Here is a 14765-nt window from a genome sequence, read left to right as displayed (position 1 = left end):
ATGTTGCAGTTTGATACGGACAGCAGTGCATGTTGCAGTTTAATAGAGACAGCAGCGCATGTTGCAGTTTGATACGGACAGCAGCGCATGTTGGAGTTTTATACAGACAGCAGTGCATGTTGCAGTTTGATACAAACAGCAGCGCATGTTGCAGTTTGATACAGACAGCAGTGCATGTTGTAGTTTGATACAGACAGCAGCGCATGTTGCAGTTTGATACAGACAGGAGTGCATGTTGTAGTTTAACACAGACAGCAGCGCATGTTGCAGTCTGATACAGACAGCAGTGCATGTTGTAGTTTGATACAGACAGCAGCGCATGTTGCAGTTTGATACAGACAGCAGTGCATGTTGCAGTTTGATATAGACATCAGTGCATGTTGTAATTTGATACAGACAGCAGTGCATGTTGCAGTTTGATACAGACAGCAGTGCATGTTGCAGTTTGATAGAGGCAGCAGCGCATGTTGCAGTTTGATACAGACAGCAGCGCATGTTGCAGTTTGATAGAGCCAGAAGCGCATGTTGCAGTTTGATACAGACAGCAGTGCATGTTGCAGTTTGATACAGACAGCAGCGCATGTTGCAGTTTGATACAGACAGCAGCGCATGTTGCAGTTTGATAGAGGCAGCAGCGCATGTTGCAGTTTGATACAGACAGCAGTGCATGTTGTAGTTTGATACAGACAGCAGTGCATGTTGTAGTTTGATACAGACAGCAGTGCATTTTATAGTTTGATACAGACAGCAGCGCATGTTGCAGTTTGATACAGACAGCAGCGCATGTTGCAGTTTGATAGAGGCAGCAGCGCATGTTGCAGTTTGATACAGACAGCAGTGCATTTTGTAGTTTGATACAGACAGCAGTGCATTTTGTAGTTTGATACAGACAGCAGCGCATGTTGCAGTTTGATACAGACAGCAGCGCATGTTGCAGTTTGATAGAGGCAGCAGCGCATGTTGCAGTTTGATACAGACAGCAGTGCATGTTGTAGTTTGATACAGACAGCAGCGCATGTTGCAGTTTGATCAGACAGCAGTGCATGTTGCAGTTTGATACAGACAGCAGTGCATGTTGCAGTTTGATAGAGGCAGCAGCGCATGTTGCAGTTTGATACAGACAGCAGCGCATGTTGCAGTTTGATAGAGACAGCAGCGCATGTTGCAGTTTGATACGGACAGCAGTGCATGTTGCAGTTTAATAGAGACAGCAGCGCATGTTGCAGTTTGATACGGACAGCAGTGCATGTTGGAGTTTTATACAGACAGCAGTGCATGTTGTAGTTTGATACAGACAGCAGCACATGTTGCAGTTTGATACAGACAGCAGTGCATGTTTCAGTTGGATAGAGACAGCAGCGCATGTTGCAGTTTGATACAGACAGCAGTGCATGTTGCAGTTTGATACAGACAGCAGCGCATGTTGCAGTTTGATACAGACAGCAGTGCATGTTGTAGTTTGATACAGACAGCAGTGCATGTTGCAGTTTGATACAGACAGCAGCGCATGTTGCAGTTGGATAGAGACAGCAGTGCATGTTGCAGTTTGATACAGACAGCAGCGCATGTTGCAGTTTGATACAGACAGCAGCGCATGTTGCAGTTTGATACAGACAGCAGTGCATGTTGTAGTTTGATACATACAGCAGTGCATGTTGTAGTTTGATACAGACAGCATGGCATGTTTCAGTTGGATGGAGACAGCAGCGCATGTTGCAGTTTGATACAGACAGCAGTGCATGTTGAAGTTTGATACAGACAGCAGTGCATGTTGCAGTTTGATACAGACAGCAGTGCATGTTGTAGTTTGATACAGACAGCAGCGCATGTTGCAGTTTGATACAGACAGCAGTGCATGTTGTAGTTTGATACAGACAGCAGCGCATGTTGCAGTTTGATACAGACAGCAGAGCATGTTGCAGCTTGATACAGACAGCAGTGCATGTTGTAGTTTGATACAGACAACAGTGCATGTTGTAGTTTGATACAAACAGCAGTGCATGTTGCAGTTTGATACAGACAGCAGCGCTTGTTGGAGTTTGATACAGACAGCAGTGCATGTTGCAGTTTGATACAGACAGAAGCGTATGTTGCAGATTGATACAGACAGCAGTGCATGTTGTAGTTTGATACAGACAGCAGCGCATTTTGTAGTTTGATACAGACAGTAGTGCATGTTGTAGTTTGATACAAACAGCAGCGCATGTTGCAGCTTGATACAGACAGCAGTGCCTGTTGCAGTTTGATACAGACAGCAGCGCATGTTGCAGTTTGATACAGACAGCAGCACATGTTGCAGTTTGATACAGACAGCAGCACATGTTGCAGTTTGATACAGACAGCAGAGCATGTTGCAGCTTGATACAGACAGCAGTGCATGTTGTAGTTTGATACAGACAACAGTGCATGTTGTAGTTTGATACAAACAGCAGTGCATGTTGCAGTTTGATACAGACAGCAGCGCATGTTGGAGTTTGATACAGACAGCAGTGCATGTTGCAGTTTGATACAGACAGCAGCACATGTTGCAGTTTGATACAGACAGCAGAGCATGTTGCAGCTTGATACAGACAGCAGTGCATGTTGTAGTTTGATACAGACAACAGTGCATGTTGTAGTTTGATACAAACAGCAGTGCATGTTGCAGTTTGATACAGACAGCAGCGCATGTTGCAGTTTGATACAGACAGCAGCACATGTTGCAGTTTGATACAGACAGCAGAGCATGTTGCAGCTTGATACAGACAGCAGTGCATGTTGTAGTTTGATACAGACAACAGTGCATGTTGTAGTTTGATACAAACAGCAGTGCATGTTGCAGTTTGATACAGACAGCAGCGCATGTTGGAGTTTGATACAGACAGCAGTGCATGTTGCAGTTTGATACAGACAGAAGCGTATGTTGCAGATTGATACAGACAGCAGTGCATGTTGTAGTTTGATACAGACAGCAGCGCATTTTGTAGTTTGATACAGACAGTAGTGCATGTTGTAGTTTGATACAAACAGCAGCGCATGTTGCAGCTTGATACAGACAGCAGTGCCTGTTGCAGTTTGATACAGACAGCAGCGCATGTTGCAGTTTGATACAGACAGGAGTGCATGTTGTAGTTTAACACAGACAGCAGCGCATGTTGCAGTCTGATACAGACAGCAGTGCATGTTGTAGTTTGATACAGACAGCAGCGCATGTTGCAGTTTGATACAGACAGCAGTGCATGTTGTAGTTTGATACAGACAGCAGTGCATGTTGTAGTTTGATACAGACAGCAGCGCATGTTGCAGTTTGATACAGACAGCAGCGCATGTTGCAGTTTGATACAGACAGAAGTGCATGTTGCAGTTTGATATAGACATCAGTGCATGTTGTAATTTGATACAGACAGCAGTGCATGTTGCAGTTTGATACAGACAGCAGTGCATGTTGCAGTTTGATAGAGGCAGCAGCGCATGTTGCAGTTTGATACAGACAGCAGCGCATGTTGCAGTTTGATAGAGCCAGAAGCGCATGTTGCAGTTTGATACAGACAGCAGTGCATGTTGCAGTTTGATAGAGGCAGCAGCGCATGTTGCAGTTTGATACAGACAGCAGCGCATGTTGCAGTTTGATAGAGCCAGAAGCGCATGTTGCAGTTTGATACAGACAGCAGTGCATGTTGTAGTTTGATACAGACAGCAGCGCATGTTGCAGTTTGATAGAGCCAGAAGCGCATGTTGCAGTTTGATACAGACAGCAGCGCATGTTGCAGTTTGATACAGACAGCAGCGCATGTTGCAGTTTGATAGAGGCAGCAGCGCATGTTGCAGTTTGATACAGACAGCTGTGCATGTTGTAGTTTGATACAGACAGCAGTGCATTTTGTAGTTTGATACAGACAGCAGCGCATGTTGCAGTTTGGTACAGACAGCAGCGCATGTTGCAGTTTGATAGAGCCAGAAGCGCATGTTGCAGTTTGATACAGACAGCAGTGCATGTTGTAGTTTGATACAGACAGCAGCGCATGTTGCAGTTTGATAGAGCCAGAAGCGCATGTTGCAGTTTGATACAGACAGCAGCGCATGTTGCAGTTTGATACAGACAGCAGTGCATGTTGCAGTTTGATAGAGGCAGCAGCGCATGTTGCAGTTTGATACAGACAGCAGCGCATGTTGCAGTTTGATAGAGGCAGCAGTGCATGTTGCAGTTTGATACAGACAGCAGTGCATGTTGCAGTTTGATACAGACAGCAGCGCATGTTGCAGTTTGATACAGACAGCAGCGCATGTTGCAGTTTGATAGAGGCAGCAGCGCATGTTGCAGTTTGATACAGACAGCAGTGCATGTTGTAGTTTGATACAGACAGCAGCGCATGTTGCAGTTTGATACAGACAGCAGCGCATGTTGCAGTTTGATAGAGGCAGCAGCGCATGTTGCAGTTTGATACAGACAGCAGCGCATGTTGCAGTTTGATACAGACAGCAGTGCATGTTGTAGTTTGACACAGACAGCAGCGCATGTTGCAGTTTGATACAGACAGCAGTGCATGTTGTAGTTTGATACAGACAGCAGCGCATGTTGCAGTTTGATACAGACAGCAGTGCATGTTGCAGTTTGATGCAGACAGGAGTGCATGTTGCAGTTTGATACAGACAGCAGCACATGTTGCAGTTTGATACAGACAGCAGAGCATGTTGCAGCTTGATACAGACAGCAGTGCATGTTGTAGTTTGATACAGACAACAGTGCATGTTGTAGTTTGATACAAACAGCAGTGCATGTTGCAGTTTGATACAGACAGCAGCGCATGTTGGAGTTTGATACAGACAGCAGTGCATGTTGCAGTTTGATACAGACAGAAGCGTATGTTGCAGATTGATACAGACAGCAGTGCATGTTGTAGTTTGATACAGACAGCAGCGCATTTTGTAGTTTGATACAGACAGTAGTGCATGTTGTAGTTTGATACAAACAGCAGCGCATGTTGCAGCTTGATACAGACAGCAGTGCCTGTTGCAGTTTGATACAGACAGCAGCGCATGTTGCAGTTTGATACAGACAGGAGTGCATGTTGTAGTTTAACACAGACAGCAGCGCATGTTGCAGTCTGATACAGACAGCAGTGCATGTTGTAGTTTGATACAGACAGCAGCGCATGTTGCAGTTTGATACAGACAGCAGTGCATGTTGTAGTTTGATACAGACAGCAGTGCATGTTGTAGTTTGATACAGACAGCAGCGCATGTTGCAGTTTGATACAGACAGCAGCGCATGTTGCAGTTTGATACAGACAGAAGTGCATGTTGCAGTTTGATATAGACATCAGTGCATGTTGTAATTTGATACAGACAGCAGTGCATGTTGCAGTTTGATACAGACAGCAGTGCATGTTGCAGTTTGATAGAGGCAGCAGCGCATGTTGCAGTTTGATACAGACAGCAGCGCATGTTGCAGTTTGATAGAGCCAGAAGCGCATGTTGCAGTTTGATACAGACAGCAGTGCATGTTGCAGTTTGATAGAGGCAGCAGCGCATGTTGCAGTTTGATACAGACAGCAGCGCATGTTGCAGTTTGATAGAGCCAGAAGCGCATGTTGCAGTTTGATACAGACAGCAGTGCATGTTGTAGTTTGATACAGACAGCAGCGCATGTTGCAGTTTGATAGAGCCAGAAGCGCATGTTGCAGTTTGATACAGACAGCAGCGCATGTTGCAGTTTGATACAGACAGCAGCGCATGTTGCAGTTTGATAGAGGCAGCAGCGCATGTTGCAGTTTGATACAGACAGCTGTGCATGTTGTAGTTTGATACAGACAGCAGTGCATTTTGTAGTTTGATACAGACAGCAGCGCATGTTGCAGTTTGGTACAGACAGCAGCGCATGTTGCAGTTTGATAGAGCCAGAAGCGCATGTTGCAGTTTGATACAGACAGCAGTGCATGTTGTAGTTTGATACAGACAGCAGCGCATGTTGCAGTTTGATAGAGCCAGAAGCGCATGTTGCAGTTTGATACAGACAGCAGCGCATGTTGCAGTTTGATACAGACAGCAGTGCATGTTGCAGTTTGATAGAGGCAGCAGCGCATGTTGCAGTTTGATACAGACAGCAGCGCATGTTGCAGTTTGATAGAGGCAGCAGTGCATGTTGCAGTTTGATACAGACAGCAGTGCATGTTGCAGTTTGATACAGACAGCAGCGCATGTTGCAGTTTGATACAGACAGCAGCGCATGTTGCAGTTTGATAGAGGCAGCAGCGCATGTTGCAGTTTGATACAGACAGCAGTGCATGTTGTAGTTTGATACAGACAGCAGCGCATGTTGCAGTTTGATACAGACAGCAGCGCATGTTGCAGTTTGATAGAGGCAGCAGCGCATGTTGCAGTTTGATACAGACAGCAGCGCATGTTGCAGTTTGATACAGACAGCAGTGCATGTTGTAGTTTGACACAGACAGCAGCGCATGTTGCAGTTTGATACAGACAGCAGTGCATGTTGTAGTTTGATACAGACAGCAGCGCATGTTGCAGTTTGATACAGACAGCAGTGCATGTTGCAGTTTGATGCAGACAGGAGTGCATGTTGCAGTTTGATACAGACAGCAGCGCATGTTGCAGTTTGATACAGACAGCAATGCATGGTGTAGTTTGATACAGACAGCAGTGCATGTTGCAGTTTGATACAGACAGCAGCGTATGTTGCAGTTTGATACAGACAGCAGCGCATGTTGCAGTTTGTTAGAGACAGCAGCGCATGTTGCAGTTTGATACAGACAGCAGTGCATGTTGCAGTTTGATACAGACAGCAGTGCATGTTGTAGTTTGATACAGACAGCAGTGCATGTTGCAGTTTGATACAGACAGCAGTGCATGTTGCAGTTTGTTGGAGACAGCAGCGCATGTTGCAGTTTGATACCGAGAGCAGTGTTTGGTTCGGTTTGATGCATGCAGATGCTCAGGAGACTGTTATGTTAAGGGCACCAATGCATTGTGCAGTTAACAACTTTGCTCACAGACTTAGAAGCAGCAGACCTGTGACTCTGTCTCTTTACCTGTTACTGATCTTGCAGAAACAGACCTTTTTTTGGGATTCGCCTTTTCCCCTAAAGTCGTTTTCGCCTTTGCGAGGATTTGGAATCAGTGGGTGCAGAGTTAGTGCCAACTGTAGGGCACAGGTTTGAAGCCTGCTAGCTTGTCTAAAGTGTGTGCTGAGGTGTAAGATGTATTACCGGGGTCCAAGAGACAGTTCAGTGTCTTGTATGCGCCAAAAAGCTGAATTTACAATATACCTCCTCTGAAGAGCTCTTAGAAGCCTTTTATTTTTTTTACTTTGAGTTCTGGACTTTGCAGTCTCACATTTGAAATAACGCATGCTAAACATTAATTGCTAAAATGCAAAAAAGCAATAGGGCTGAATGAGCTGCTGATCGCATCAGTGAGAGATCCCTGAGTGTGCCATAAACATCTCAGCGCCCTACAGCGGTGCAGGGCGCGGTCGGGTCTCGAAGGGTTCACTGTTGGGACCTCAGAGTCCTGACAGGGCTTGAAATACACAAAACTCTTAATGAAGTCGATACGTCTTAAAAGGAGGTTCAGTGAGCCCCCCTCCATCTCCCCACTGCCCTGGAGGGTTAACTGCAGGTGATGGATTTTAACCCCTTAAACGTCTTGATGCCAGATGAGCTGTGAGACATTTTTTAAGTGCCAGAAAAAAAATAACATTTTGCCATTCGTGCACTCCCTTTCCACTACCTACAGGGTCATTTGACATTTTCATTCTGACAGTATCTTGAGTCCATTCGAGGGCCGCAGTAAGGCAGCTCCCTGCAGTGGCCTTACAGCAGCACCAGAGTGTCACCATCGGAGACAGATGTTCAGACTGAGCCCTTTAGCAATGATGTGGGGATGTCTTACCTCACCACTGAGATCTGATCCAGGAGTCTCACACCCTGTGGAAAGGAAGCGTGGTGACCCCAGAGCAGGGTACCCTAGGAGCTGTGCATCTGTGTAGGGGATCCTCCCAGGCAACTCAAAGTAGGAGAGGGCTGTAGTAGGACTCCTACAGCCCAGCAGGCTCCATCCCTTCTCTGGAGATGAACCACCAGCAGCTTGTTCCTCAACCCCTTATATCTCTCCATGTGCACATCCACCATCATTAGCACACGCCTGAGAGTGTGTCCGTGGGACCAATTTGGAGTTTGGGGACTGTGTGTATTTTTTTGTTTGTTTGCAATTTCATGTACCGCGACCCAAGGGTTTTGAAGTGCTTTACATGGAAAAATGTTTATTGCACAAGATCACATACTTTTTATTTTAATGCAATGCAGAGAGTCTAGGGAACATTTACTCAGGTTTTGTATCGGGGTTGCATCACTTGTACGGCACAGCCCTGACAAAATATACGTATTGGCATTTATTAAGCCATGCAATTCAATTGAATATACTTTGTTCGATTTTTTGCAAAAAAACATAAAAGTATAAACAATAAAATCCAGTATAAGTAATAAGAGCACACGTATTTATGAGTTTTTAACAATTTCCTGATCAAACTGCTAATCTTATACAGTGTCCCAAAAAATGTATATTTAAAATGTATGATATCGTGATATAGCCCTGGTAAAGCCCTCACTCCATAAAAATTCCTAAAACAATAATGCAGGACGGCATTGTCTAAAACCCAGTATCTTTAAAATTGCTAAAATCCACCTCTTTCATTGTACTAAGTAGAATTTGCAAAAAAGTACCACATGAACTGTGGACTGCACTGACACGTCATCACATCGACACTTAGCGTTTTTGAGCAATCATTCATTATAGATGATAATTGGTGGAAGATACCAAACCTAAATCGAGATCAGGACAAATCCTGTATATCGTCAATGTATCTTAGGCATGTTATGTTATGATAACTTATATAGCGCACGATTAACCGGAGGTGTCCTGGCGCTAGTTACCTTTCCAATACCCACATACCAACAGAAGGGGTAGGGAAAGAGAGTGTGTGATAATTCCAACCGAACTATTTGTCAAACAGCCATGTTTTCAGGCTTTTCCTGAAAGCTTTTAAATCAGTAGACTGTCTGATATGAACGGGAATGTCGTTCCAAGCCTCCGCTGCCCCAAGTACGAAGCTTTTACCTCCCCAAGTGGCCTTTTTGATGGCTGGCACGGTAGCCAACTTGGCCCCCGAAAAGCAAAGATTCCTTGTTGGTGCATACCATGTGAATTATTTTCTTAAAAATTCTGGTCCAGTACCATGTAGAGCCTTATAGACCATACACAATGCCTTGAAACAAACTCTGTTTCTCACGGTAAGCCAATTAAGTTTTTTTATACCTCCAGAAATTGAGGCAAACCTTGGCGTACTGCAGCATTTGGAGCTTGTTCATAAAGCGTTCCTGAATGTTTAAATACAGGCCTTTAAAATTGTCAAGCTTTGATAAGACCAAAGCAGTGACCACGGTCTGTTGACTAATTAGCAGCAAATAAGGCATCATTTTTTAAATTGTTTAATAACAAATGTGGTTTTAGATGAAACTGCATTTATTTGGTCTCCAAAGTTGAGTTTGTCATCCACAATAACACCTAAGTTCTTAGCCTTCTTCTTAGGTGTAGGAAGAGAACCCATCGATGGCGGCCACCAATTGGGAGTCCAGAAATGATGGTCATTACCAAATAAAATCACCTCTGTCTTATCAGAGTTCAATTTTAACAGTTGTCTCCCATCCAATTGCCTACTGCTTCCATACAGTCCTGAAAATGCCTCTCAGTCCCAAGTTCCTGCCCGGGTAGTAGAGACACCACAATTTGGGTGTCATCAGCATAGGTTATAAGATCAAATCCAAAACCACTAATAAGTGGGGCCAAAGAGGAGACGTATATGTTAAACAACATAGGACTAAGCGAGGACCCCTGTGGGACCCCGCAAGGCAGCACAAATGTTTGGATTGGTAATCACCCAGAGACACCATCTGGACTTGATCCGTGAGGAATGATTGAATTAGTTTCCAAGCTTTGTTCTGGATCCCACATGCCCTTAACCGGTCCATCAAGAGACCGTGGTGGACCGTGTCGAAGGCTGCGGACAGATCCAGCAGGACCAAGGCCGCTTTGCCACCCCGGTCCACAGCCTTCCTAATCTTCTCAGTCGTTTTAATGAGGGTCGACTCTGTGCTGTGCCCTCTCTAAAGCAGTATTGCGTGGGATCCAAAACGTTTGTCTCTCGAAGAAAAGCACTAAGCTGTATATTAAGAGCCTTCTCTATCAATTTCGTTGGTAGAGGAAGACGCGATATAGGACGAAAGCTGTTTGGACCTTTAGGATCCAGATTGGATTTTTCAAGAGGGGTAGAACCGAGGCCTCCTTCCCAGGTTTAGGAAATTGGCTGGTTCCCAACATCATGTTCAAAATTGATGTGAGGACATGTGAAATAGGCTTTGCAGCAAGCTGAGCCACTGTCACTGGGCAGGGGTCATCCGGGGAACCTGACCGAGCTGCCAGAAGTAACTTATAAGTGGATTCCACTGATACGGAAGTAAACTCATCCAATGGGGGGTAGAGTAGAAAGGATGAATTCAGGGCCTCCCTAGCATTAGGACTAACAGCCTCTCTAGGATCATTGAACACTGAAAAAATAGTCTCAACTTTGTGTAGAAAAAAGTTAGCCAACCCATCACAAAGTTCCTGACTAGAATGGATTTTAACTGGAGATGGTAATACCAGACTTGAAGTGGTCCTAAACATTTCTTTTGATGAGCTTCTGGCCAGGTCAATTTTGGTAACAAAATATTTTTGTTTGACAGTAAACAGATGCTGTTTGTAGCTTTGGAGGCTCTTTTTATATGTCTCCTTATCAACCTCTCTATATTTTCTCCACCAGCAGTGTTCAAGACACTTACATTTAAGTTTGTGGTTTCTCAATTCTTCCGCGAACCACGGGACAGAAGGGAATGATCTTTTCGGGACAATGGTTCTTATTGGCGCTAATTTCATACATGCATTTTTCAACCTGTCGGTGTAGGTCAAGGTAGCTTCCTCTGGTTTAGTGGGAATAGAACCTGCAGAGGATGTGAGGAGTTCTTGAAATTCCTTCTCGTTTACTTTATTCCAAGCCTGGAATTGGATCTGTTTCTTGGGGCGGCTACCCCATTAAGATGATTCAGTTCAAACTGGACTACCGCATGATCTGTCCAGACCAGCGGCAACACCCCAGTAAAACTGGGCCCCGAATGATTAGTAAATATTCTATCAAGGGTATGTCCCACCTTGTGGGTGGGGGTGGTTACACATTGAACCAGGCTGACGCCTTTCATCATATCTGTGAGGATCACTGTGTCTGGATCGTTTGTAGCCTCCAAATAAAAATTAATATTCCCCAGAAGGGCATAAGTATATGTAGTAATAGCTTCTTCCGACAAGTTGCCAATTGTTTTAATAAAACAACTTCTATTTCTGGGTGGTCTGTACAACAATATACCTTTAAGCGTTTGATGATGGGCTAGGCTCAGATTGAAAGACAGGGATTCACAGTCTGAATTAGACATAGAGCAAGAGGTTGCCTTCATACTGCTAAGATATATGACTGTCAGTAATCCCCCCCTTCGTATTTGGCCTGTTTAAAGTATGGCAGGCGAATCCAGATGGAAATGCTTTCGCCAGATCTGGACCTGAAGCTTCGTCAGTCCAGGTTTCTGTAATAAATGCCAAGTTTATTTCTCTTTCCTCCATAAGCCTGGCAAATTCAATGCTATGCTTCACCAGTGATCTGGCATTCAGCAGAATCCCCTAAAGTACAGCCACATTAGGCCCCCCTGCTCTAGTATCCCTCCTGGATCTAACTGACTGATATTTTACAAGAGGAAGGTTCACCTTACAGTTAGGGCAGGTCATTGCCGAGGAGGTAGGTCTAGTGCATAGCGATAAACACAGACAATTGATATCCGTCTCCACTGTATTCATAGCCATTAAATCTGAGCGTGAATATACATAAAGAAGGAGTGTACCTGATATAGACTCGATAGGGGTCCTGGTGCTGAGCGCAGGACTAGCGCGGACGGGCACAGATGGGCTTGCACAAGGCGCGCCCGCTGCGCACGTCTGCTCCGCGCTCGCGCCAGCCTCCTAATTTATGCAATGCTCGCACAAGCAGGGAATCAGGTGTGAGACTTGGGAAAGCCTAGACTCAACCCAAGATGGCGGCGGGATCAGAAACAGAGCGAGTACCGGCTACCCAGCGCGGTAGCGAGCCCTCAGAGTCAGGTACAGTTTTTTAAAAGTAATCTTTAAAAACAGGTCCCAATAATTTAATGAAAGCTTTAAAACAGAGCTGTGCCAGATAAAATGAATAGTTCAGTGCAAATAGCAAGAGATTTTCTTATTTAAAAAAAAAAACAAGGCTCACACATTCATCTATCTCCCGGCTCACGCCTCAGGAGAGGTAGATGTCTACATGCCATATGTAGACAATATCAGTTGATTGGACCGGCCTGTTGGCCTTTCTATTTCTGCAGAAAATCTGCATGTCTCCAAAGGAGTCATACACTCCCTTTTAGGGTCTTTTTGAGTAATAGAGAGTGTAGAGGTTGGATCATCAGTGTATTATAGATGTCCTAAATCATGCATAAAATCATTTATATATTTCAGCCATGAGATCAAGTTTAACTCAAGTTCAAGACAGTCTCTTCTGATATCCCTATTGAGGTTGGTTTTCGTGTTGGTCCGTATCTATGCCATAAAAAAACTGGTTGGATTTTTGTTAAATCAATTATAGGGAGTAACCCCAACTCTGCATGACACACTTCTTTGGAAGAACTATGTGGGACGGCTAGCTGAACTCTTAGAAAGGCATTTTCCACCATCTGCATGGGCTGGGCATTAGTGTACCCCATATACCCACCCCATAAATAGCTGTGGTAACGCATTTTGCTTTGTAATGATTATCAATTCCCCAGGAGGTTTTATCCTACTTTCCATGCCAAATTCGCTAGGGCAGTTGTAGATTTCAGGAATCAAAGCTTCCTGGCTTTAATTTCCTAAGACCATGTTCCCTTATGATCAAAAAGTATTCGTAAATAGGGAAATGTATTTGTGGGTTCTATTGTTTTATTGTCTATATATATGCCTCTGCACTGAGTGCTCCCTCTTCCACACTTCATGATAAATGTATTTGATATATTTACTCGGAGACAGCTTCTGCACATATGTGGTGAAAAACGTTAACCACCGTTGGAGCCCCAATTGTGTGTGGGACATCAAAAGGGCGAGGTTGGCATAGAGAAAGACTGTACAGGGCATCTGTCAATTTGCTGCAAGTCGTGGCACTGTTTGGCTAATTCTTGTCGCAATCCATCGGTGTAGATCATAAATAGAAATTATGCCAGGACACAGCCTTGTCTTACCTACCCCCTTCTGTGCGCCGAATGAAGCCATGCATTCACCTTTTACCCCAAGGTTTACCCTAGCTCTCATGTTCATATATAGCTGTCTCAGAAAGTGTAGGAGTGGGAGTTCCACACCCATATTGGCCAGTATGGTCCATACTTTATCGTGTTCAATGCAGTTGAAAGCTGCAGTTAGGTCAACAAAGGCCAGATATAATCTGCCCTGTTTGGCCACTGCAAACTTTCCATTAACAAGTGTAGGTTTAATCCCTGCTCGACCGTACCCCAGCCTGCCTGAAAGCCAAACTTCAACTCAGATATTATATTGTTGTCCTCAGCCCAGTCCTGGGGTCTGTTTAGTTCTAGGCACCCTACCACCTCAACCAGAGAATCAAGGCGTTATATTGGCCGATAACAAGCAGGGTGTTTGTCAATATCTTTTCTTGAAGATCGGTACCATAAGTGATTCTGACCATGTTGTATTGAACCCTGAGAAGCAACTAGCTTCTATCACCTGGGTCAGCAGTGGGGCTCATAGCAACAAATTGGCTTTAAATAGGTCTACGGGCACGCCGTTTCTCAAGCCGAACTGTTCTAGTCAGCAAACCTTCGAGATGAGATCCTATGCGTGTTACTTGATGGTTATGCAACTGCGAATGTATTTCTATATATGTAAATATATGACCACTGAATTTCGTTAATGTCTCTTTTTCCTTATTTAGGTTTGTCTGCTACACTAATGAGTCTAGCATAATCAGATCTTTGTACTTGGAGAATCGTTTGTAATATCTCTTATGCTTCTTTGCTCCTTATTGTATTGTCTTGTACTTTTTATTTCTGTTCTGAAAAATAAAAATGATTTGAAATAAAAAAAAAACAAGCAGGGTTTTTGTCAATCTCTTTTCTTGAAGATCGGTACCAAGTTTTGGTCTGACGAAGCATTATTATATACATTTATCATGACTGTACAATGATTTGTATCTGTTTCAATGATAATTAGTTGGTAGTAGGTATCAGAAATTGCCAAAATTATCCTATTAGTGTTCATATAATTAGATACATACGTGATTAGTCTTCCTGTAGGTCCCATATGTTGAGATTGTACTGCTGCAGTATGGTAGGTATCCACTAATATGCATAGGGTCTTCTGCCCAGGTCTCCAGGAGACAAAGAATATTACATTTCTCTACAAAGCCTAACCGGAGGGGATATGCTAGTTTCTTCTGTAAGCCTGTGACATTCCAAGATAATGCAATCGCTTGGTCATCTGTTTCCATCAGCCATTGGGGGATGAGGCGAAGTAATAGGTTGAGGATGTGAGTTACGGTCTATTCCTTCATCTATTCAATGAGCGGGATTGCTCTATGGGGTATTAGAACCTATGTGATGAGGAGATAAAGTATGTTAAACAAT

Source organism: Lissotriton helveticus, chromosome 1_1 (genome assembly GCF_964261635.1).
Source record: "Lissotriton helveticus chromosome 1_1, aLisHel1.1, whole genome shotgun sequence".
NCBI classification, from domain to species: Eukaryota; Metazoa; Chordata; class Amphibia; order Caudata; family Salamandridae; genus Lissotriton; species Lissotriton helveticus.
The sequence above is the reverse complement of the archived record's forward strand: the minus strand, read 5'-3'. Positions refer to the sequence as shown.